Here is a 21,794-nt window from a genome sequence, read left to right as displayed (position 1 = left end):
CGAGTGTGCACATGTGCTCTCGCTCGTGCTCCCTCTCTCTCTCTCTCTCTCTCTCTCTTGCTGCCTTTATCAACATAAATAAATAAACTTAAAAATATATACATATATTCCTAGGAGAGGGGATATAGGATCATAAGGCTATGGACACTTTTAAGACTCAACAGGTATATTGCCAAGTTGAATTCTAGAAAAGTTGCTCTAATATACATTCCTGATTGCTCGACATCGGCCGTCATGGAAGTGCTTACACTAAAGACATCGGCCAATGCTAGAAATTGGGACTTGATTTATTGTCTTGCCCATTGTCTAGACCTAAAAAAGTCTAAAACGAGAAAATGGGAATAATTGAGGATTAAATTTAAACGTGTGTCATGTCTACAGCGGTTACATCACGAATAGCACAAAAATATCCAGGAAATATTCTTCCTATGTTGAAATCTCCTACCTGCCTCAGCAGAGAAGTCGCTCACGTCATGATGAATGAATGAAGTCCCAGCTCACACTGATGTAGAAGTCTAAACTGAAAAATAAGGTGAGTGTTTTAGCCTAACACTAAGTTTAGTTCTAAAAGTATATGAAGAAACCATTCACAGAAAATTTTACATTAACCCTCAATGGGTATCGTACCTTTTACTGGTGTAACATAAAATTATTTTTCAGATGTTGACACCCAAGATGCCAAAACAACAATGACGTTGCAGTGAAGCTGAGAGAGATTTTAGTTTAATTAATACAATTTTACAAGGCTGAGAGACAGTTTAACAGTAGATCACCTATCAGAATTCCTGACAACAAATTTAGCGGAGAAACAGTGGTTTAGGCTGCAACTCCACTTACCAAATGATGACTGAGTTACAACCAGAGCTGGACTGTGATACGAGAATTTGGCAGGAACAAGAATACTTTCTGTGAGAATCAAACAACTATGTGAAATATATAACGAGGAGGATTGTGTATATTAGTATTACTTATAAATTGTGTGCTATACATCCTTTATGTCAGTATAACTTACCAAACACACGTGTATATTTTTCCAAAGAGCTGGTTGTTAAATATTTACCGGTACCTCTGCTTGTCACCTGCCGCCATACGGAACCGCACCCCCTAGTAGATTTGATTTCTAGCTAGAGTCTCCCTCAGTGACAACCATGCCTAATATTATAGGCACCTGCCTTCAGACCAACACTCCATTGCCAATGCTCTCCTAACTGGGAGAGGCCCATGGCACGTCTTCATTCTGCACAGCACCCTTCTCCGGGGAGGCCTGGGCCCCAGCATCCCTCAGATCTCTAGAGGTTCCTATCACTGTAGAGAGCATTTCCAAGACTCAGTCATTGCTCCCAAATGTTGGGTTCGGAAATCCCTGACTACATTTTAAAATAGTTGCACAAATGTCACACCACGTTTTCGTCCCCCAGAAGGAGCCGCCGACTGTATACTTTCCAGCCTTGAGGATTCTTCCCTTCGATGTTTTAACTTGTTGTTTTGACAATGTCGAGTTCTACGTAGATCGTGATCAACTGTCTTCGAGTGTCTGCGGAAACAAGCCGGGTCTACTTAGCCCACATGTACACATATGCGCTGGTATAAAATGGTAATGGGTAGGAGCATCGCTTTCACTGAGCCAGAATTGTTTTATGAACTTACTCCAGGAGTGAAGGCTCACAGAGCTTGGCATGATACAACTTCTCTGCACAATTGAGAGACTCTTAAGAAATGAGGAAGGCAGGAATAATCGTAGAGCCTTTATTTCCACAGCCTCTTCTCTTGCATTAAATTTATCTAAGATCATTGCCTTAGACAAAACTCCAAGCTCTTTTATTCTTTTCACATGGATTTATTTCCAGGATCATGCGTCCCCAGGGGAAGCCCCAGAGAGCAGTGTTGGTGTTTCCAGAATCAATTTATGGGCCTCTGAGGGCATTTGACATGGTCTCCTTTGCCCAGGTAACACAGGAACTGGCTGAGATTTTGTACGAGACAGATGTCGTCTGGAACATGAAGCAAAATGCCAGGGCCACAAAATGAACTCCAGGTTTGAACAAACAGAACAAACCCATCATTTAGCCACGTAAACGGCATGTGGAAGAGAGGCGACAGGTGGAACGGAATTCATCCAGTTCCTGGACCATTCACGTTTTATTTTTGTCTGCACTGATCAGATTAACTCCGAATCATTTAATTAAAAAAAAAAAATTTTTTTTTTTAACATTTATTTATTTTTGAGAGACGGAGAAAGACAGAGCATGAGCAGGGGAGGGAGAGAGACAGACAGGGAGACACAGAATCCGAAACATTCTCCAGGCTCTGGGTTGTTTGTTGGCACAGAGCCCAACGCGGGGCCCGAACTCACGAACTGTGAGATCATGACCTGAGCTGAAGCTGGACGCTTGACCGACTGAGCCACCCAGGCGCCCCTCGAATCTTTTAATTTTTAAACCAGTGTGCACAGCCATCTTCGAACTCCAGCTGGGAGCGCACTGAGCACCCTGAATTAATGTGGCCTCTCAGAGACAGGTAGCTGTAGATCCCCCTTGATCTAAAATGTCAGAGAGAGGCGCCTGGGTGGCTCAGTAGGTTGGGCATCCGACCGGCTCAGGTCATGGCCTCGCGGATCATGAGTTCAAGCCCCGTGATGGGCTCTGTGCTGACCACTCAGAGCCTGGAGCCTGTTTCGGATTCTGTGTCTCTTTCACTCACTCTGCCCCTCCCCCACCCTCTCTCTCTTTCGCTCTCAAAAATAAAATAAAACATTAAAAAAATAAAAATAGGGGCGCCTGGGTGGCGCAGTCGGTTAAGCGTCCGACTTCAGCCAGGTCACGATCTCGCGGTCCGTGAGTTTGAGCCCCGCACCAGGCTCTGGGCTGATGGCTCAGAGCCTGGAGCCTGTTTCCGATTCTGTGTCTCCCTCTCTCTCTGCCCCTCCCCCGTTCATGCTCTGTCTCTCTCTGTCCCAAAAATAAATAAACGTTGAAAAAAAAATTAAAAAAAATAAATAAATACGGTCAGAGAGAATCTGAAAGACCGGAAGAATAAAACGTTTACTAATTTTTGTCTGGTCTTAGTAGTGGAATTAAGGCAAACGAAAACTGAAACTGAAAATACGTGACAAACTATACAAACAGCCAGGAGAACAGAGTTTCGAAAAGGGAAGTCTCACAACAGTTTCATTAAGAAAATTAGCGTGGTTGTAAATATCACCTATGGACTCCTTCCTCATGGAACTCTTTGTTATTCACACAAAGAACTGCACATTGATACTGCAAAGAGAAAACAACATATGGCTAACAAAAGGCACGTACCCAGAGCAAGATTTCTCAGAGAGCGTGTTCCCAACAAATACGATATCCTCATAGCAGTTTCAAACGTCTTAAAGTAACAGGCGCTGTCAGGGTTAGGGCCAGCGAGCTGCAGGGGCTGGTGCTCCCCCACCCATGTTTTTTTTTTGAGGCGGGGTGGGCTCTTTTCTTGCTCTTAAGTGTCTCTTTTCATCTCGGGCTCAGTTCTACTCAGGCTCTACTGACACTTGTCACATAAGTCATTGCCTATTTTTTTTTAACGTTTATTCATTTTTGGGAAAGAGAGAGACAGAGTGTGCAGGGAAGGAGCCGAGAAAGAGGGAGACACAGAATCGGAAGCAGGCACCAGGCTCCGAGCTGTCAGCACAGAGCCTGATGTTGGGCTTGAACTCATGAACCATGAGATCACGACCTGAGTTGAAGTCGAATGCTCAACCGACTGAGCCACCCAGGTGCCCCAAGTCACTGCCTATTGATCAGTGCTCATGAGGGAGAAAGTTCCAGCACTTACTGTTGGTGGAGGGTTAATAAGCCAGCAGGTGAATGACCCTACTGATCTATGTTAAAAATCAAGATTTTCTGTCCTGTCCTCTGGTTCCTCACCATATACTGACACTAGGCAAAGGCACATGAAGATATGCACACACACACACACACACACACACACACACACACAAAGGTGGGCCTAGGCTTTTTGCTACTTTGCCACAGGATTTAGAACACCCCGCACGTCTGAGACCTGTTTTGCTCTTTTGTAAAGCGAGGGGGTGGGAGTAGATGATCACTGGGGACCAGCGCAGCTCAAAGAGCTCAGGGACCAGGACGGCACATCATACCTTTGAAAGGAGATAGACGGTCTCTACAGTGGGGGCAATGAAAGCACTTATTCCATTCCGTTGACGAACTGTGGCCCCCCTGGCATGCAGTCCCCAATTCTCTGTCACATTCTCACAGGGCCCTTCCTCACCAGAGGATTTTCCCTCCTGGGTTCGAATGCCTGTGATTAATGTCAAAGTTCAATCACAGTGGTTGGCAGGCACTTGCTGCGGAAGAAAGACATGGAAGGGTTCGCAGGAGAACATCTTAAGGGTGATTTAAGAGGCCGAGACGGGTGAAAATTAGCACTGTTCTTACTGGGATTGCCCAGTCAGGAGCCCAGGTGAGTCCTGTGGATGCCAGAAGGAAACTCACTGAGAAAGGGAGGCTGGTTACTTCTCACATGAAAAGCAACTCGTGTAAAAATAGATACCCCACTCTTCCAGTCATCTACTGTTGCATAGAAAGCGAACCCAGAATGTACTGGCTTAAAACAGCAACCATTTTATTGTTTTTCCCAATTACGTGGGTCAGGAATTCTGGCAGGGTGTGGCTGGTGATTCTTCCATTTTGCATGTCATCTGTAGAAGTCATTTAGTCGTTGCTGGATGGGCTGGGGTGGGGGTCCAAGATGGCTCCTCTTGTTGGTACGTTGCTTTGGTTAAGGCGGGCTGGGCTCAGCTGGGAATGTTGACTGGAGCACCTACATGAGATCTCTCTGCCCTAAGCGTCTCAGGTTACTTGAATTTCTTACTCAGCATTCAGGGCTCCCCCAGAGAGTGTTCAGAGAGGCCAGGGAGAAAGTAAAGCTTATGATCTTAGCCTTGAAGTTTCCAGAACATCACTTCTACTGCATCCCACTGATGAAGGAAGTCACTACCGCCAGCCCAGATTCAAGGAGTGGTGAATTCAGTTCTACCTCTCAGTGGGAGTAGCAAAGAACTTGCAGCCATCTTTAATCTACGACATGCACCCCATCCCCTAAAAGAAAATTACCTACAGCAGGTCCAGTGGGTTTTTAGCTACTGTGTAAGACTGCCCACCTCAGAGTTCGGGTACTTGATCAAGGGCACAGGGCTTTCACCCCCACATGCATAACTCTTAACCCAAATGCTGGTGCCTTCACTCTAACGACCAAATCCTGTGGTCTATTTTCTCTTTGCCACTTGACTCAGTCTCTTTCTCCTTCTCTTCATTCATTCTTCTTCTCGTATTGGTAATAAAAAAATGGTGCCTGTCTTAATTCCTTCAGGCTGCTCTGACAAATATACCATAGACTGGATGGCTTCAACATTTATTTCTCACAGTTCTGGAGGTTGGGAAGACAGGGATGGAGACACCAGCAGATCCGGTGTCTGGTGAGGGTCTGCTTCCTGGCTTGCAGACGGCTGCCCTCCTGCTGTATCTTTACGTGGCAGAGAGTAAAAGATCATCCCTCTCATGTCCTTTCTTATAAGGGTGGGCATCCTGTTCGGGAGGGCTCTGCCGTCTTGACCTAAATTTCTGGCAAAGGCTCCAGCTCCAAATACCATCACTTTGTGAGTTAGGCTTTACCGTATGAATTGGGGTGGGGGTGGGGGCACATGCATTCAGTCCACAGCAGTGTTCTTTTTAATCACAAAGTAACACATGCTCAGGGTAGAAAATAGAAGGAGGAAAGTGACTCATAATGCCACAATCTGGAGATAAGCACAAGAAACACATCCTTCCATTCTTTCTTCTGTGCATACATATTTATGTTTGTGGTTTACATTACATACCGCTCATATCGTGCTTTTTCAATAAATAACTCATGACCATTTTTGTAACTGGTCAGATACTCCTTGTGTTGTACTTTAATGCTCCCAAACTATTCCACGACATAGAGTGCCATGATTTATTTAACGATTTCCTAATTGTCGTTCATGTAGGCTGTTTTCAAATTTTGACTTGGATAGCTACTACTCCAAACGTTCTCACCTCGCAAGCTTTGCCCATATTGCGTTATTATTTCTTTAAGGGAGATTCTGAGAAGTGGAATTTCTGGGTCGAATCCCCTCACCTTGAAATTCTTCCTTCTTTTGACTTCTGGGTCACTCCTTCCTTCAGGATCCCATTATCTCTCGATAATCAGTTCTCCGCATCAGGCTTCCTCTTTTCCATTGCTTACGGCTGGTGGGTGAAGTCCTGGGACGTGGTAAGAAGCTCCGGAGTTTAAAATCCTAGAAGAAGAAATAAAAAGATTATTTTCAACTGGCAAAAATGTATTCCTAATAAACCCAAAGAAGTAAACACAAACATTAGTGAAGACTATGTAATAGTTCAATAAAATGTCTGGTTACAGAAGTCATCTTCACGTTTCAGTACTATATGAGGGGTGCCTGGGTGGCTCAGCTGGTTAAGTGGCTGACTCTTGATCTCAGGGCTTGATCTCAGGATCGTGAGTTCAAGCCCCTCATTGGGCTCCATGCTGGGCATGGAGCCTACTAAAAAATATAAGCGCAAAAGTCAAGAAAAGGATGTTCAGAATGTAGACAAAAAGAAAATCCAAGCCTCAGTACTATGCAAAAAGAAACTATAATTAAAATGGCACGATTTTCATAAAGGCAAGCAAAAATATAAAATAGTTGAGAATCTAATGTCATTAGTGCAAGATACCATGCTTCTTAAAAGAGAGAGGAAATAAGGCAATGTAGCAATTCTTATAAATCAGAGTTTCAACAGTATTCTGATTAAAATTCTAATTGCATACTTTACAGACCTTAATATAATAAGCCTAAAATTCATTTGGAAAAACAGAGGGAATATTGATAAAAAGAACAGTGAGAGACGGCTAGCTTTATCTGAACACTGATTTTATTATAATACTCAAAGAATCAAAAGGATATTTTAGAGATTTGTTCTAAAACACAAGCATTGACCAACATAACAAGACAGAAATGGAATAGTTGTAATTTATGTACACAGTTTAATATTTAAGGGATCCAAACAAACAATGGAATTCTTCTAATAATAATGGTATCTGTGTGGCTAAATATCACTACTAAGTAGAAAAATTAATTTGAACCCACACTTCGCATCAGGGATATTAAAGAATTTATTTTTATTTTAATTGTGAAGGTGAACAAAAATACAGACAATGACTAAAGGTATTAAAAAGCATTTTTCAAGCAATAGAAAATTTGTCCCCAAAAAAGGACATTTTTAAATGAATTCTTGGAAGATCCGGGTAGAAGTATATTCTATACGTCACTTTCAAATGAAAGAATTTCTTATTTCGTGATGTGAAGAGTAAGGGAGATGATTCGTTTCCAGAAATACCAAATAAAAGCTGTGCTGTCTAGTTGACGGGTTTATAACCTATTGGAAATATATATGAACTCTCCCCCCCCTCCCCGTCCCATAATGGAGTCCCAAACCTTTAGACACTTCACTACCTGGTTCTTCTTCCCCTCTGTTCGCAGGCTTATTTTCATGGGTTTTGCAGTGCACCTGTGCCAAAGAACAAAGGAGGGACTCAAAGTCTCTGTGTCACCTCGGGAAATGTACGTTTGTTCTGACCAGACCACTTTTTGCCTTACATGGGAATAGGCGAGGTCTGGTAAGACTTGTAACCTCTGCCGCACTCAGCCAATGGGGAACCAGGGGAGGGGCTTGCACGCTAGGAAATAAATTGTCTGCTGTGACTTCCCGAGTGTGCCTGTCAGACACCTGCTCTTGCAAAAACATTGATCCACGCCCCTCCTTTGATCCGGTCAGTGGGCTTACTTCTCACAATGATCTGAAAAGTTGTGGAAATTATCACACCTCTTGGTCCTGGGGAACCATAGCTGCTTAGTTTCAGGGCAATGGAGCATTTACAGAAGGGGTAAAAGCTGCCCAGACACCTTCCCACTGGTGACAAGGAGCCTGTCCAACTTCAGGGACTAGCATCTGCAACAGTCTCGGTGGCCAGCTCAGCCTCTGAGGCTTTCCATTCCAAGATAAAGTGGCTGCTATCCAGGGAAAGGGTGAGACCAACAAAGAGGTCTGCAAGGCAGCATTCTGGAGGCGCTGGCACAGGGAGGCAAAGAACCATCCAGAAATCTGCCAGGGGATAACAGGGAGAGCCTTGGAAGACACTACAACTGTAAGTCAGGTTCGAGTTGTTTCTACACCGTGCCTCTCACGACATCCTGGGAGTGACCGTGGACATCAGGGGCAGCTAGCTGGGGTGGAGGAACTATAGCGAGAAGAGAAGACGATCGGATCATCATTACCCCGGACTGTCAAGGAAGCCACGCGTTCACCGGTTGTCTTCCAGGAGGGCGGGATGCCCGCTGAGCTGGGAAGCCGGCTGTGTCATTGCCCCAGTTGGTCCCAGCAATAATCTCGGGCCTACCAGAGGACAGAACATTAACTCTGTGTCTATTTCCTTTATTGCTTAAAAGGGGAGAGAAAAGTAGAGAAAATACCCCCTGTACTATTTCCATCTCAATAGACATCTTTAAAACGGTGAGAACAATACATACTTTAGGAAGCCTACCTCTCTTTATGCATCAGATATAACAGAGCCATTAACGCTGTGTGTCCTAGGAGGGGATTCTAATTTAAATCCACATGAGGGGGCTGACTACATAAGGGAACCCTATGGTGAACCATTTGTAAAGCAAATAATCAGCCCTGAACAAATCTGTCTCTAAATCTGGATTTTCATAGTCTAGATCAGATTTGCCTGGGGGAAGTGCTCTCTACAAATTTATCTTCTGTTCAAATTAGAATTCATCGGCATCCACGCAACCTTTAGAACAAGACTTCCGTGACGAGCCACCGAGTGCGTATGTCCTAAGAATCCAGCACCATCAATAACATTAGCTCAGTTTTTGCCTTTCATCCATCCACACTTCAGGAAACGTAGATGCCCTGCTGTCACAGAGGTTACGTTCTGTTTCTCTGTGAAACCGTAGGGCTTCATCCACAACAGAAGGATACAAAAGGCAATTAATACGTGAAAAGCAGCTCCGTCTCGAATGCCATCAGAGAAATGCAAATATGTGTCCCCTGAACACCTGTCTCTTCCCCGGGTTACGTACTGGGCCAGGTGGCTGACCAGTTCGAGGAGCGAGAGCTCAGGGCACTCAGGCCCTCTCCTGAGGCAGGACCACGCTTTCATACCTCGACGACGGACCCGACGAAGACTCTGCGCAAACAGATGCTAAGTAGCTTTAATTTGTGGAAAGGAAACGTTACTTGGAAACATAAAGTCCTTAGTGCTTTTACGCTGGGGTAGAGCTCCGGGCGCTGGAGAGAGCACTTCGAGATCAGAAATCCAGCCACGTCGTTAGTAATTCATTTGCTTTGGCACATATGGGAGATAATGCGTTCCTTGGCCCTGTGGCCCAGGTGGTCAGTTCTGCCAGCAACGATTTGGAAAGACTTCTGAGCCAAGCACCGCATGGGCTGCTGCAGGGGCCGGAGGGGCCCCCCTCCCGCCGCAGCCGCTCCGGCAGCTGGGATGAAGGCTTTTCCTTTTGTCTGCTGAAAGCAAGTGTCCAGATTCCGCAGAAAATTGTGTATTCGCCAGCCTAGACCCACTGAACAAATACGGGAATGCTCTCAGATGCCCCGAGAGCCTTTTCGGGTGCCACGGCGCCCTTTCCATTGTCAGCCCAAGACCCGACTGAGGCCAGCTCTCCCATCGTCGAAAGTCACATGCTGTCAGGCCCGTAGGGCTGGGTGGGGCATAAGAGCCGCACCCTGTGCATTTTCTGCAAGTTGTGTGCCAGCTTATGAAAATGAGCCCTCTCAAATAGAACACGGTGGTGGTTAGCAAATTCACATGAGGCATGAATCTTCTTAATCTGACTTAGGTAACCGGATCATTTGCCAAGTATCAATAATTTCTCCGTCCCTCTTTAACCGGCAGTGGTAACGGAAGAGAGCAGGGCTGTAACTTTCCTGTTTTAAACACGGTTATCTAACAAATACTTTTCGCTGATTATTATACAAATCAGTGGTTGATTTAAAAAAAGGAAGGAAGGAAGCAAATAACCCACCAGTTCATCGGTAGAGTGGGATTGCATGAAATGATATTCTCTCACAGTTGGTGTGCCCTTCTTTTAATTGTTTTGCTGGGCTGGTGCCGAAATGAGCTTGCATTTCTCAGTATGCACTAATTAATGCTACCGGAGAAGTGGCCGGGAAGTGTGCTGCAGGGGAAGGGGAATTGAGTTTGGGATTAGCATTTGAACAGCATTTGCTGGGGGAAGGCGGAGGCAGCTGGTTCTCTCGCCCATGCAGAAACCTGCTTTGCTTACATTACCATAGCACTTTGATTCCCACATGCAAAAAAGCCTTTCATCCATTCTTTTTTATCAGTTCCCCTGACCAGCAAGTGAAGGATGTGAGGTCACCATCAAGATGCCCTTTACGTGGTCACCCATTAATGGATCGGTCAGGGACCAGTGCCATCCAATTGACCACCGCTCACCCCTATCGAAGGACAGGATTGAAATCAGGTTCGTCCAATTTCTAGCCAGAGGAGAGAAAGGAAGAGTCCAGAATCTTGATATGTCAACCCTGGATTCATCAGAACCATGGGAAGTCCGAGCCCTCTGTGAGGCTTCCCGAACCTATCTGGCCTCCCTCGTGTCCCCTTTCTGTGATCTCTAACTGCACCCATTGCTTTGCACCTCTTCTCAGCGTTTACTGCAGTCACAGGGCATCCCGTAATGTTTCATGAGTGCTTGTCTTCGCTCATTCAGGAGTGGGCTACAGCCTTAGATTGCGTGGTCAGGCCTGTGAAGAGCTGATACTGGGCAGATACCTCCGTGGTGAGTGTTGCTGGACAGTTTCCTCGAGAAACAGACTCTGGATGGAAATTAGCACACACGGCATTGATTACGATGTGTGCTTGGGATCCACTCCCAGGGAATGAGAGAGAGAGGAAGCAACATCGGCAGAGGGACAAACTGAGCCAGATACAGTCCCAGTGAAGGTCTCTGGAGCGGAGATGGCCTTTCAGAGTTGCCCCAAATTGGGGCAAGGGAGAGAGGCATTTATGCCTCTGCAACAATCAGTCATTAGATGTGGACTGCTCCAAAAAGGAAACATGACCTTGGGAGAGGCGGCTTTCTTGGCTGGGGTAATTCCCCAAGGGCACGGACAGCCCAGGGCTGCCTGCTGGCAACACTTACAGCAGCTGGGGAACAAGTCCTTCATTTCTGAAGAGGGATCTCGGCGGGAAACAGCATCCACAACAATGAATACAAATATATGGAAGGAGAACATTTGGTAGAGGAAACAGCACACACAAGAGCCTAAGGCAAGAGTTTGCTAGATGTGTGTAAACAATGGGAAGGAGGAAGTATACTAAAGAGAATGTAGGACAAGGAGTGGTAGAGGCAGGCAGGAGCTTATGGGCTAGGAGTTCTGTATCTATTCTGGTGGCAAAGGGAGCCATTTCAGGGTTTAAGCAGGAGAGTAACACGACTGATTTATCCTTTTGCCGATCACGCTGACTGTCGGGTAGAAGGGGGCTGTAGGGTGGAGAGGAGAAGCAGGGGAGCAGGAAGGGGTGGTTGTACCAGGTTTGGTATGAGATGGTAGTAACTTGGATGAGGGTTATTGCAGGGGAGCTGAGGAGCAGTGGTCAAATTTGGGATTTATCTCGGGAGTAGACCCGATAGGTCATGCTGATTGGTTGGATATGGGGCGTGAGGGAAAAGAGGATTAAAGACGACTCCTAGGTATGCAGCCTGCCCCAGTGGGGAGATGGAAATAGTTCGGGTGTGACTACGTGTGATTGGAGGATAGAGGGGCAAATGAGTTAGGATTTGTCCTAGACAAGCTGAGTTTGTCTTCATCTTCTCAGAAACAAATTCTGAGACCAGAGTTGGGAGTGTTACAGTTTCATTGGGAGAGGGTCCAAGGAAACACAAATAGGTTGATGGGTCAAGGTGATGGGGAAGAGAAGGCACCCCATAGGGTGTACTTTATCAAGCAAGTTCCTAATGTGTAGACAATTGAGCTTACTGTCTCCAGAGAACTCTGGAAAGCAGAACAGAGCATGCATCGCGGGGTGGTCCTACCCAAAAGGTAAATAAAGATGCCGGAATATTTGTCAACCACTCTTATGAATGCTCCTGAGTCGTTAATTCCTCGGCACGTCCGGCCGGCTGTACATTTAAGCAGAGTGGACTCTGCCAGCCTGAGGAAGTCCTCGTGCAAAGAGGCAGCTGCTGGCAACCAGAAGTTAGGCTGGTGGGCACTGAAATGGGAAAAGCTGAAGAGATACTGGTGGGAAACAATGGATCCAGAGTCAGGACCTAGTTAGGACACCAGATAACACAAGGAGGAGCCAGTATCTAAGGGGACCAATGTCATAGTTGACTCTAGCGTCACAAAGAAAAAGTCACGCAGCCAGATGAGACAGTGGTCGCCCATGGACAGAGCTTATTGGCTCTGGCACAACCTTTGAAGGTCCCAAGGCAGTAACAGGGGCTATCTTCAGTTCTAGAATCTCAGTGGTTTTGAATGGATCATTAAGGGATGTCAGAGTTGTTTTTCTGGGGGACTTGCCTAAAGACTGAGTAGGTAACCTTCTCGAGGTCATCTATAGCCCTGGGGCTGTATAAATGTTCCCCTTCTACAAATGCAGAAGGTAAGGTACAAGAAAGAGGAGGGTTTTTCTTAGACTCTGAAAGTTTGTCAGCTTCCCCGCCGGAGAACACTGCACACATAAAAGCTCATCTCAGTAATTGTTTCCACGAAGGAGGCTTGACTATTTTATCAATATTCGTGGAAAATGGTTTTTTAAAGCTAATAAGCACGTCAAAACATCTCAAACCTGAAGGTCACATTACTCAGAATTCTTCTCGGATCGTGCTTGAATTCTGTGTCATCTTTCTGTGACAGTAGCACAAGTTCCCAAGCAGTAGTAATTACCCCATTACTTAATCAAAGTCCTAATCATTTAGGATCTATTGTCAAATCTAATCATCTGTTTATCTTAAATAGGCTGTCTTCTCTTCGTTAAAGCCACAGGCAATGGGAGTGTTGGAATTTCCCGGAAGAATGGCTGACCGTAACATCACGGTTTCCTTCCCCAGCCCCTGGTCATCTTGTTCTACAACCGGTAACTAATTTCTAAAGGAACAAGGTCTTTCTTAACCAAAAAAAAAAAAAAAAAGGTAAAAGCTTTGCCATTTAAACCTCAACAGCCTCCAATGTGGAGATGTTCCTGAAGCTTCTCCAAGGCACACTGGAGAGCTGATGTCCTCTCAGCTCCAACTTCTGCTCTTCACAATCTTTACTTGGGTCCTTCACGTTTGTTTGGCTTAACTACACTCTTGAAACGTGTTTACGCTCTGGCCCAGATAAGCTCCTCTGAGTTCCCATTAACTCCCAGTCAGAGGTTCCTACCCTGTAACTCGTGGAGCCCTGAGAACTGACAGATTTGTTTCACGTTTTCCACGGACCATTTCAAATTATACCAAATTTGATGTGGTTCTGCATTTAGGCTTTTCCAAGGTAAAGACCTTTCTGGCGCTTCTCCAAGAAACAGGCGACCTGAAACAAGGCTGAAAACCACTTTCTTTTTCTTATCCCTTTTAAAAAGGTTTCAAATAACTTTCCTTTGTTCGGTGTCTTCCCTTCGAACCAAGGGCATCCGTCAGGCTGTTCCCCCACTTCACTGGGTCATCCCAAACTATCCTCTACAAGTCCCTCTCTCTTTTTTTGCATTCACGCCAGATTGCTCACATTTATACTCCAAACCCATACACTGAGGTAGGAAATTGTTTCTCACTTTCTGATTTTTTTTTTTTAATTAATTTTAAGAGAGACTGAGAGAGAGAGAGAGCGCACAGGGTAGGGGCACGGAGAGAAAATCTCAATCAGGCTCTGCACTGTCAGCACAGAGACTGACATGGGGCTCGAACTCGCCAATTGTGAGATACGACCCGAGCCGAAATCAAGAGTGGGACGCTGCACTGACTGAGCCACCCAGGTGCCCCTCTTACTCTCTGATGCTTAAAGTGGCTAAATATTTTCGCCCTGGAATGGGCATTAAGATGTTGTCTTTTCCTCATTTATTTATGAACTGGAAACTTGGGCTCTCCTCCAATAAAGATGTCCCGCTGAGTTTACCATGCTAGGGAACAGAAAGATTCAAGGACGATCTGAATCAGAACCTGCAGGAAGCAATCCTTCTCATTATCACACCCGAGACTCTTCCTCCTGCTAGATTTCGCACTCACCTGCAGTCACCATGGGCCACATAGTCAGCCGCACGGCATCGTGGTGGCATCGTACCAGCTTCACCCGCATATGTACGCTCAGCAGTTATGGTCTTACCTGCCACCTTGAAGACAAATACCATATAATTTCACTCATATGTGAAAGTTAAGAAACAAAACAGATGAACATATGGGAGGGGGAAAAAAGAGAGAGAGGGAAACAAACCATCAGAGACTCTTAGTGATAGAGAACAGGGAACAAACTGAGGGTTGCTGGATGGGAGGTAGGCAGGGGATGGGCTAGATGGGTGATGGGCATTAAGGAGGGCGCTTGTGATGAGCACTGGGTGTTGCATGTAAGTGACGAATCACTAAATTCTAGTCCTGAAACCAATATCGCACTACAGGTTAACTACCTAGAATTTAAATAAACATTTGAAAAGAGAAAAAAAATGAATGCAGTGGGGATGGAGAGAATGGTCAGGTGTAAGGAGACTTAGGAGATAAGGAAGCGAGTGACTTACTGTGGCAGTGAGAAGGGAGGGAAGAAAGGAACCCAAGATTACTTCTTTGTTTCTCGATTGGGCCGGGGGAGATGGTGATGCCAATCACTGGTAGGAATCAGAATGAGCAGTTTAGGTGTGGGGCAGGAAAGAGAGGTGAGGAATTCAACTTTGGGCATGTTGATTTTGAAGTGTCCACATTCAAGAAATCACTTGGGAAATTATCCTGCGGACACTTTAGAATACAAAGCCTGGGGCGCCTGGGTGGCTCCGTCGGCTGAGCGTCCAACTTCGTCTCAGGTCATAGTCTTGCAGTTCGTGGGTTCGAGCCCCGCGTCGGGCTCTGTGCTGACAGCTCACAGCTGGAGCCTGCTTCAGATTTTGTGTCTCCCTCACCCGTCCCCTGCTCACACTCTGTCTCTCGCTCTCAAAAACATATAAACATTAAGAAAAACTTTTTTAATTAAAAAAAAAAAAGACGTCAAAGAAAAATCAGCACTGGACAGAATTTAAAGAGGTGAAAATAGATTTTATTCAAAAAGCTATTGTAATGGGGGCAGAGAGACTCTCGTAGAGAACTGGGCTTACTTCTGGAAACAGCCAGGGGCACCTGGTTGAAGTTTGGTCAAGCAAACAAATCCCTCTCACAGACCCCAAAAATAACACAAACCCTTTTTGCTGGAATTAAACCGAGCTACCACAGGCTTGGTGACTGATCTTAAATATTCTCAATATCATATGGAGCCGTATTTTTTTTTTTTTTTTTATGGAGCCGTATTTCTATGTTACTGTAGGGAAGGAAAAAAAAATTCTTCCTCTATTGTCTTTGGTTCAGTGGGTGGAGCCCCTGCATCACACTGAAAAAAGACAGATTGACAGGAGACAAAAAAATAGAATTACGCACATATCAGGGGAGTTCACAAAGAAATGTGACCCAGAAAGAAAGTTACACGAGCAAAGGGAAAAAGAGAGAGAGAGAGAAATCAAGAAACAGACTCTTGACTATAGGGGTGGTTACCAGAGGGGAGGGCGCAGAGGTGGGGGAACTGGGTGATGGGGACTAAAGCGTGCACCTGTTGTGATGAGCACCGGGTGTTGTGTAGACGTGATGAATCACTGTATTGTATACCCGAAACTAGTGTTACCCTGTATGTTGGCTGGAATTTAAATAAAAAGCGTTAAAAAGGGAAGGAGGTTAACCTGGATTATCCAGTGTGATCCCAGGGTTCCTTTAAATGTGGAAGGAGGAAGTAGGAGGACCCATGTCTCAGGGAGGGGAGAAAAGCCTCCCTGGCTTTGAAGATGGAGGAAGAGGCCTCAAGCAGAGGAAGAACCAGGAGCACAGGGAATTCAGGCCGCGTCTGGAAAGTGGAAGACACAGGAGACGGATTCTCCTCTAGAGCCTCCAGGAGGAACACAGATCTGCTCCAACCTCGGTTTTAGCCCCATGAAATCCATGTCAGACTTGTGACCTCCAGAACTGCGAGAAAATACATGTGTGTTGTTTTAAGCTAAAGAAAAAAAAAGAAGGAGGAAGTCAGAATTCAGGATTACACACCATTTTAACAAAGGATAATAAGTTAATGGTGGAGAAGTAACTAGAAAGAAGAGGGTTGGGCTTCCAAGGGCAGTAAATTGTGGAAAATAAAGGGATACGGAAGTTATTTAGCAATGCTTGTTCAACGGACTCGAGCTGGGGTTCTTTCGTTGAGGAGAGTTGTCTTGGTGATTAAGGTCATCGTGATGAAAGTCGTCCTCCTTTTCCTGGTTCAGGACAGGGAGGTTCCTTTACAGACAGAGACCCCTTACCTTGGCCAAGGGTAATTTATGCCCTGCTTTTAGATAGGAAGGGGGAGGGCAGTGAGCTTTTCCTGTGTCTATTGTTTCTCAAGTACCTTCAGCTCAAAATAATCCTTGTGCCAAAGTGGCATATGTTGGGGAAGCATACTCCAAGCATCTTCATTGCCCATAGAAGACGTGAGTCTGGACAGGGCCCCATGTGGAATGGTGAAGGCAGTTGTGAAAATCGACAAGGAAGAGGGGAACTAGGAGTGAATGAGAGTGTGTGTGTGTGTGTGTGTGTGTGTGTGTGTGTGTGTGAGAGAGAGAGAGAGAGAGAGAGAACCCTCCCACTAAAAGTAAGCCAAAATTCCAAACTCTATGAAAAAATCTAAGAAAGCCAACACAATGAACAATCAAAAGATAAATTCACTCAAAGGATGATTTTGAACTCATGTTCCCTAATAGTGAAGAGTAGTTACAAAAGAGAGAGGATCTAAGGAGTATAAGGAAACTAAACATTAAAACAAACCTTATTTATTAAAAACAAAGTTTTTTATTGTTCATTCTTGAGAGATAGAGAGACAGAGCACGAGCAGGGGAGGGGCAGAGAGAGGAAGACACAGAATCTGAAGCAGGCTCCAGGCTCTGAGCTGTCAGCACTCTGGACAAAATAGTATGGACGTCGCTCAAAAAGTTAAAAATAGAACTACCCTATGATCTAGGCACCTGGGTGGCTCAGTTGGCTGGGCAACTGACTTCGGCTCAGGTCATGATCTCACAGATCGTGAGTTCGAGCCCCGCGTCAGGCTCTGTGCTGACAGCTCAGAGCCTGGAGCCTGCTGCAGATTCTGTGTCTCCCCCTCTCTCTACCCCTCCCCTGCTCATGCTCTGCGTCTGTCTCTCAATAATAAATACGTGTTTAAAAAAAAAAAAAAAAGAACCACCCTATGATCCAGAAATTGCACTAGTATTTACTCAAAGAATAGTAATAATAAAAATACTAATTCAAAAGGATACATGCACCCCAATGTCTATAGCAGCATTATCTACAATAGCCAAATTATGGAAACAGCCCAAGTGTCCATTGATTAATGAACAGATAAAGCAGATAGGGTATGTATGTATGTATACACATGCACACACACACACACACACACAATACACACAATGGAATATTACTCAGCCATAAAAAAGAATGAAACCTTGCCATTTGCAACAAATGGATGGAGCTCAAGAGTATTATGCTAAGCAAAATAAATCAGAGAAAGACAAATACCTTATGATTTCACTCATATGTGGAATTTGAGAAACAAACATGCAGAGGGGAAAAAAGAGAGAGAGAGGGGGGCAAACCAAAAATCAGACTCTTAACCTTAAAGAACAAACTGATGGGGGCACCCGGATGGCTCAGTTGATCGAACATCTGACTTTGGCTCAGCTCACGATCTCACTCACAGCTGGTGAGTTCGAACCCCGTGTCACGCTCTGTGCTGACAGCCCAGAGCCTGGAGCCTGCTTTGGATTCTGTCTTTCCCTCTCTCTCTCCCCTTCCCAACTTGTGCGCTGTCTCTCTCTCTCTCAAAAGTAAATAAACATTAAAAAAATTTTTTTAATGTGATAAGGGGTTCATAGTACAAAAGAACCTTTAGTTTGAAAACTAGGAGTTTCGTAAAGAAAGAGATCAGACAAAATGAATTAAAGAAAGAAAAATGTCCAGAACTCAAGGACGTGATTTCCAACTGGAATGGGGCATCTGTGTGCTTAGACTGATAAATGAAAAGGATCCACTTCAAGATCCAGGATGATGGAGTTGCAAAACCTACGTGGTGAAGACCCCAAAAATCTTCCATGAAGAGCTGGGCGTCAGGAACTCAGGAGACTGGCTCATCAGCAACACCGGAAGCACAGCGTTCGCAATTCTGGAGGAAAATGACCTCTAGTCCACAGTTCTATATGGAACCAAATTATCAATCTTAAATGACAGGGAGTACAGAATAAGAAGCTTTTCAGATCATTCAGGAGTCAAGAAATTGGTCTCTTGTGGGGCGCCTGGGTGGCTCAGTCAGTTGAGCATCCAACTTCTGCTCAGATCATGATCTCACGGTTCATGAGTTCAAGCCCCACGTTCGGCTCTGTGCTGACAGCTCAGAGCCTGGCGTCGGCTTCAGATTCTGTGTCTCCTTCTCCCTCTCTGCCCCTCTCCTGCTTGTGTTTGCACACGTTCTCTCTCTCAAAAGTAAACTTTATTAAAAAAAAAAAGAAAGAAAGAAAGAAATTTGTCTCTTGTAAAAACACTGAAGCTTCTGCTCAGTGTAAGGGAGGAAATCACAGAAGCACAAGACAGGGGTCCAGCAAGCGGATAATCCAACACAGGGGAGAAATGACACAAATTCCCAAAATTACAGCGTGGAGTAGTCCCAGATTAATATGTCTACAGAAGTCCCACAGAGCACACGAGAGGATGAAGGGATTCCCCAAGAACAAACGCAAATGATAGTTTATTTGATGTTTCAACATATTGGAAGATTTTAATCTCTGGCAGAGATTTGAGGATAAAGCAACGATAGCTAGTTTTAAAACAAAAAAGAGGGTTAGGGCGCCTGGGTGGCTCAGTCGGTTAAGCGTCTAACTTTGGCTAAGGTCATGATCTCGTGGTTCATGGGTTCAAGCCCTGTGTTGGGCTCTGTGCGGACAGCTCGGAGCCTGGAGCCTGATTTGGATTCTGTGTCTCCTTCTCTCTCTGCCCCTCCCTGACTTGTACTCTGTCTCTCTCTCTCTCAAAAATTAATAAAACATTAAAAAATTTTAAACAAAAAAGATGGGGCCCCTGGGTGGCTCAGTTGGGGGAGCATCCAACCTCGGCTCAGGTCATGATCTCAAGGTTTGTGAGTTCAAGCCCCCATGTTGGGCTCTGCACTGACAGGATGGAACCTGCTTGGGATTCTCTGTCTCCCTCTCTCTCAGTCCCTCCCCCACTCGTGCTCGCTCTCAAATATAAATAAAAACATTTAAACAAAAAAGAGAGCAAAGAAAAAAGTTGCAGTTTAAAAATTATTTAGAAATCTGGAGGTGAATACCCAAAGAAACAGCCACAAGCAAGAGTGACTGAAGGGGAGAGAAGAGAGCTTCTCCACCTTGGCCTCGTCAGGACTTTGCACTTGGAGAACTCTTTGTTGTGGGGGGCTGGCTATCCCATCCTTGGCCTCTACCCAGTATGTGCCGGTAGCATCCCCCCTCCTAACCGTGAAGATCCGAAGGCTCTCCAGACACTACAGAGGTCCGGTGTGGGGAAGGGTGGTCAAAATCATCCCAGGTTGAAAACTGGAAGAGGGAACTGTTTTGGGTCTAAGTAGGGGCGCCTGGGTGGCTCAGTTGGTTAAGCAGCTGACTCCTGGTTTCGGCTCAGGTCATGATCTTGAACTCCTCAGTGAGGAGCCTGATGGGGATTCTCTCTGCCCCCCCTGCCCCTCCCCTGCTCTAGAGTGTGCACTCTCTCTCTCTCTTTTTTTTTTTTGTTTCTTTTTTTTTTTTTTTTTTAAACGTTTATTTATTTTTGGGACAGAGAGAGACAGAGCATGAACGGGGGAGGGGCAGAGAGAGAGGGAGACACAGAATCGGAAACAGGCTCCAGGCTCCGAGCCATCAGCCCAGAGCCCGACGCGGGGCTCGAACTCCCGGACCGCGAGATCGTGACCTGGCTGAAGTCGGACGCTTAACCGACTGCGCCACCCAGGCGCCCCATCTCTCTTAAATAAATTAAAAAAAAAAAAGTCAATAGTATTCACAGATACCAATGATAATCACTTAAAAAGTATATTGAGAATAGCAATAAAAACTGTAAGGCACCTAAGAATAAATCTCAAAGATGAACAAAAGCAAAATAGAAAATATCAGATCTGTTAACTGACACAGGAATATCTGAATAAGCAAACATAGGTCATGCGCATATACGGGAAGATAAAACTTCATGAGGATGGAGATCCTTCCAAGAGTAATTCATAAAGTGAGTTCCGATAAGAATCTCCACAGGACGGGGGCGTCTGGGTGGCTCAGGCTCAGTTCAGCGTCCAGCTTCAGCCCTGGTCATGATCTCATGGTTCGTGGGTTCAAGCCCCACATCAATCAGGCTCTTTGCTGTCAGCCCAGGGACTGCTTCGGATCCTCTCCTTTCCCCCCCTCTTTCTGCCCCTTCTCCGCACACAGGCTTTCTCTCTCTCCAAAAATAATAAAAAATAAAAATAAAAATAAAAAAAGAATCTCCATAGGGCTTTCACTGGCTGTAACAAGTTGACCTTAAAAATTCATACAAGGAAGAGAAAATGGTTAAAAATGTGGAACCAACACGGGGCACCTGGGTAGCTCAGTCGATTAAGCGTCCGACTTCAGCTCAGGTCATGATCTCAAGGCTTGTGAGTTCGAGCCCTGCATCGGGCTCTGTGCTGGGGGCTCCGAGCTTGGAGGCAGTTTCAGATTCTGTGTCTCCCTCTCTCTCTGTCCCTCCCCTGCTCATACTCTGTCTTTCTCTCTCAAAAATAAATAAACATTAAAAAACTTTTTAAAAATAAAAAAATGTAGAACCAACCGAAGAGAATAAAGAGACAGATCCCCTCATATTTGAAACTTGGTTTGTGGCACAGGTAGAATTGCACACCTTTGGAGAAAGGATGGCCTATTCGATCAATAAACAGCTCTGGGCGAATCGGCTATCCTCGGGAAAAAGAAAACTGGACCCCTAGGACATATAGAAACCAATTCCAGGTGTATTAAAAGCTTAAATCTGAAAAGTGAAATCATCGACGATCTATGGGAAAATATCCTCCCTATATAAGAACACATAAATCATAATGTGAATTACTACTGTTTGACTAAATTACTATTTTAAATTTCTTATAATCAAGGACACCCTACCTATATAGATAAGACAAAGCCCTCCAGAAGAAGCCACTTGTAGTTCACTAAATGACATAGGATTTTTATTTTTAGTGAATTTTTAATTTTTTTTAAAGATTTTTTTAAAGTAATCTTTATACTCAATGTGGAGCTCGAACTCACAGTCCTGAGATCAGGAGTCCCATGCTGTACTGACTAAGCCAGCCAAGCACCCCAGTACCCAGTTGTCCATCAACCGATGAATGGATAAAGAAACTGTGGTTTATATACACAATGGAGTACTACGTGGCAATGAGAAAGAATGAAAT

At 45.1% G+C, this 21,794-nt stretch overlaps 1 long non-coding RNA gene across 1 annotated transcript; it reads right to left on the bottom strand.

The window, feature by feature from the left end:
* Positions 1–707: 707 nt before the first annotated feature.
* Positions 708–3,554, bottom strand: LOC124517114 (uncharacterized). The gene is made up of 2 exons (XR_006963303.1): positions 3,303–3,554; positions 708–1,534 (listed from the first exon to the last, which is right to left on the bottom strand). It is a non-coding gene; the product is annotated as an uncharacterized LOC124517114 (long non-coding RNA).
* Positions 3,555–21,794: the final 18,240 nt, after the last annotated feature.

This window comes from Lynx rufus, unplaced genomic scaffold, assembly GCF_022079265.1.
Source record: "Lynx rufus isolate CCGP_SWC_20201006 ecotype Redwood Valley unplaced genomic scaffold, mLynRuf1.p SCAF_20, whole genome shotgun sequence".
Lineage (NCBI taxonomy): Eukaryota > Metazoa > Chordata > Mammalia > Carnivora > Felidae > Lynx > Lynx rufus.
The sequence above is the reverse complement of the archived record's forward strand: the minus strand, read 5'-3'. Positions and strand labels throughout refer to the sequence as shown.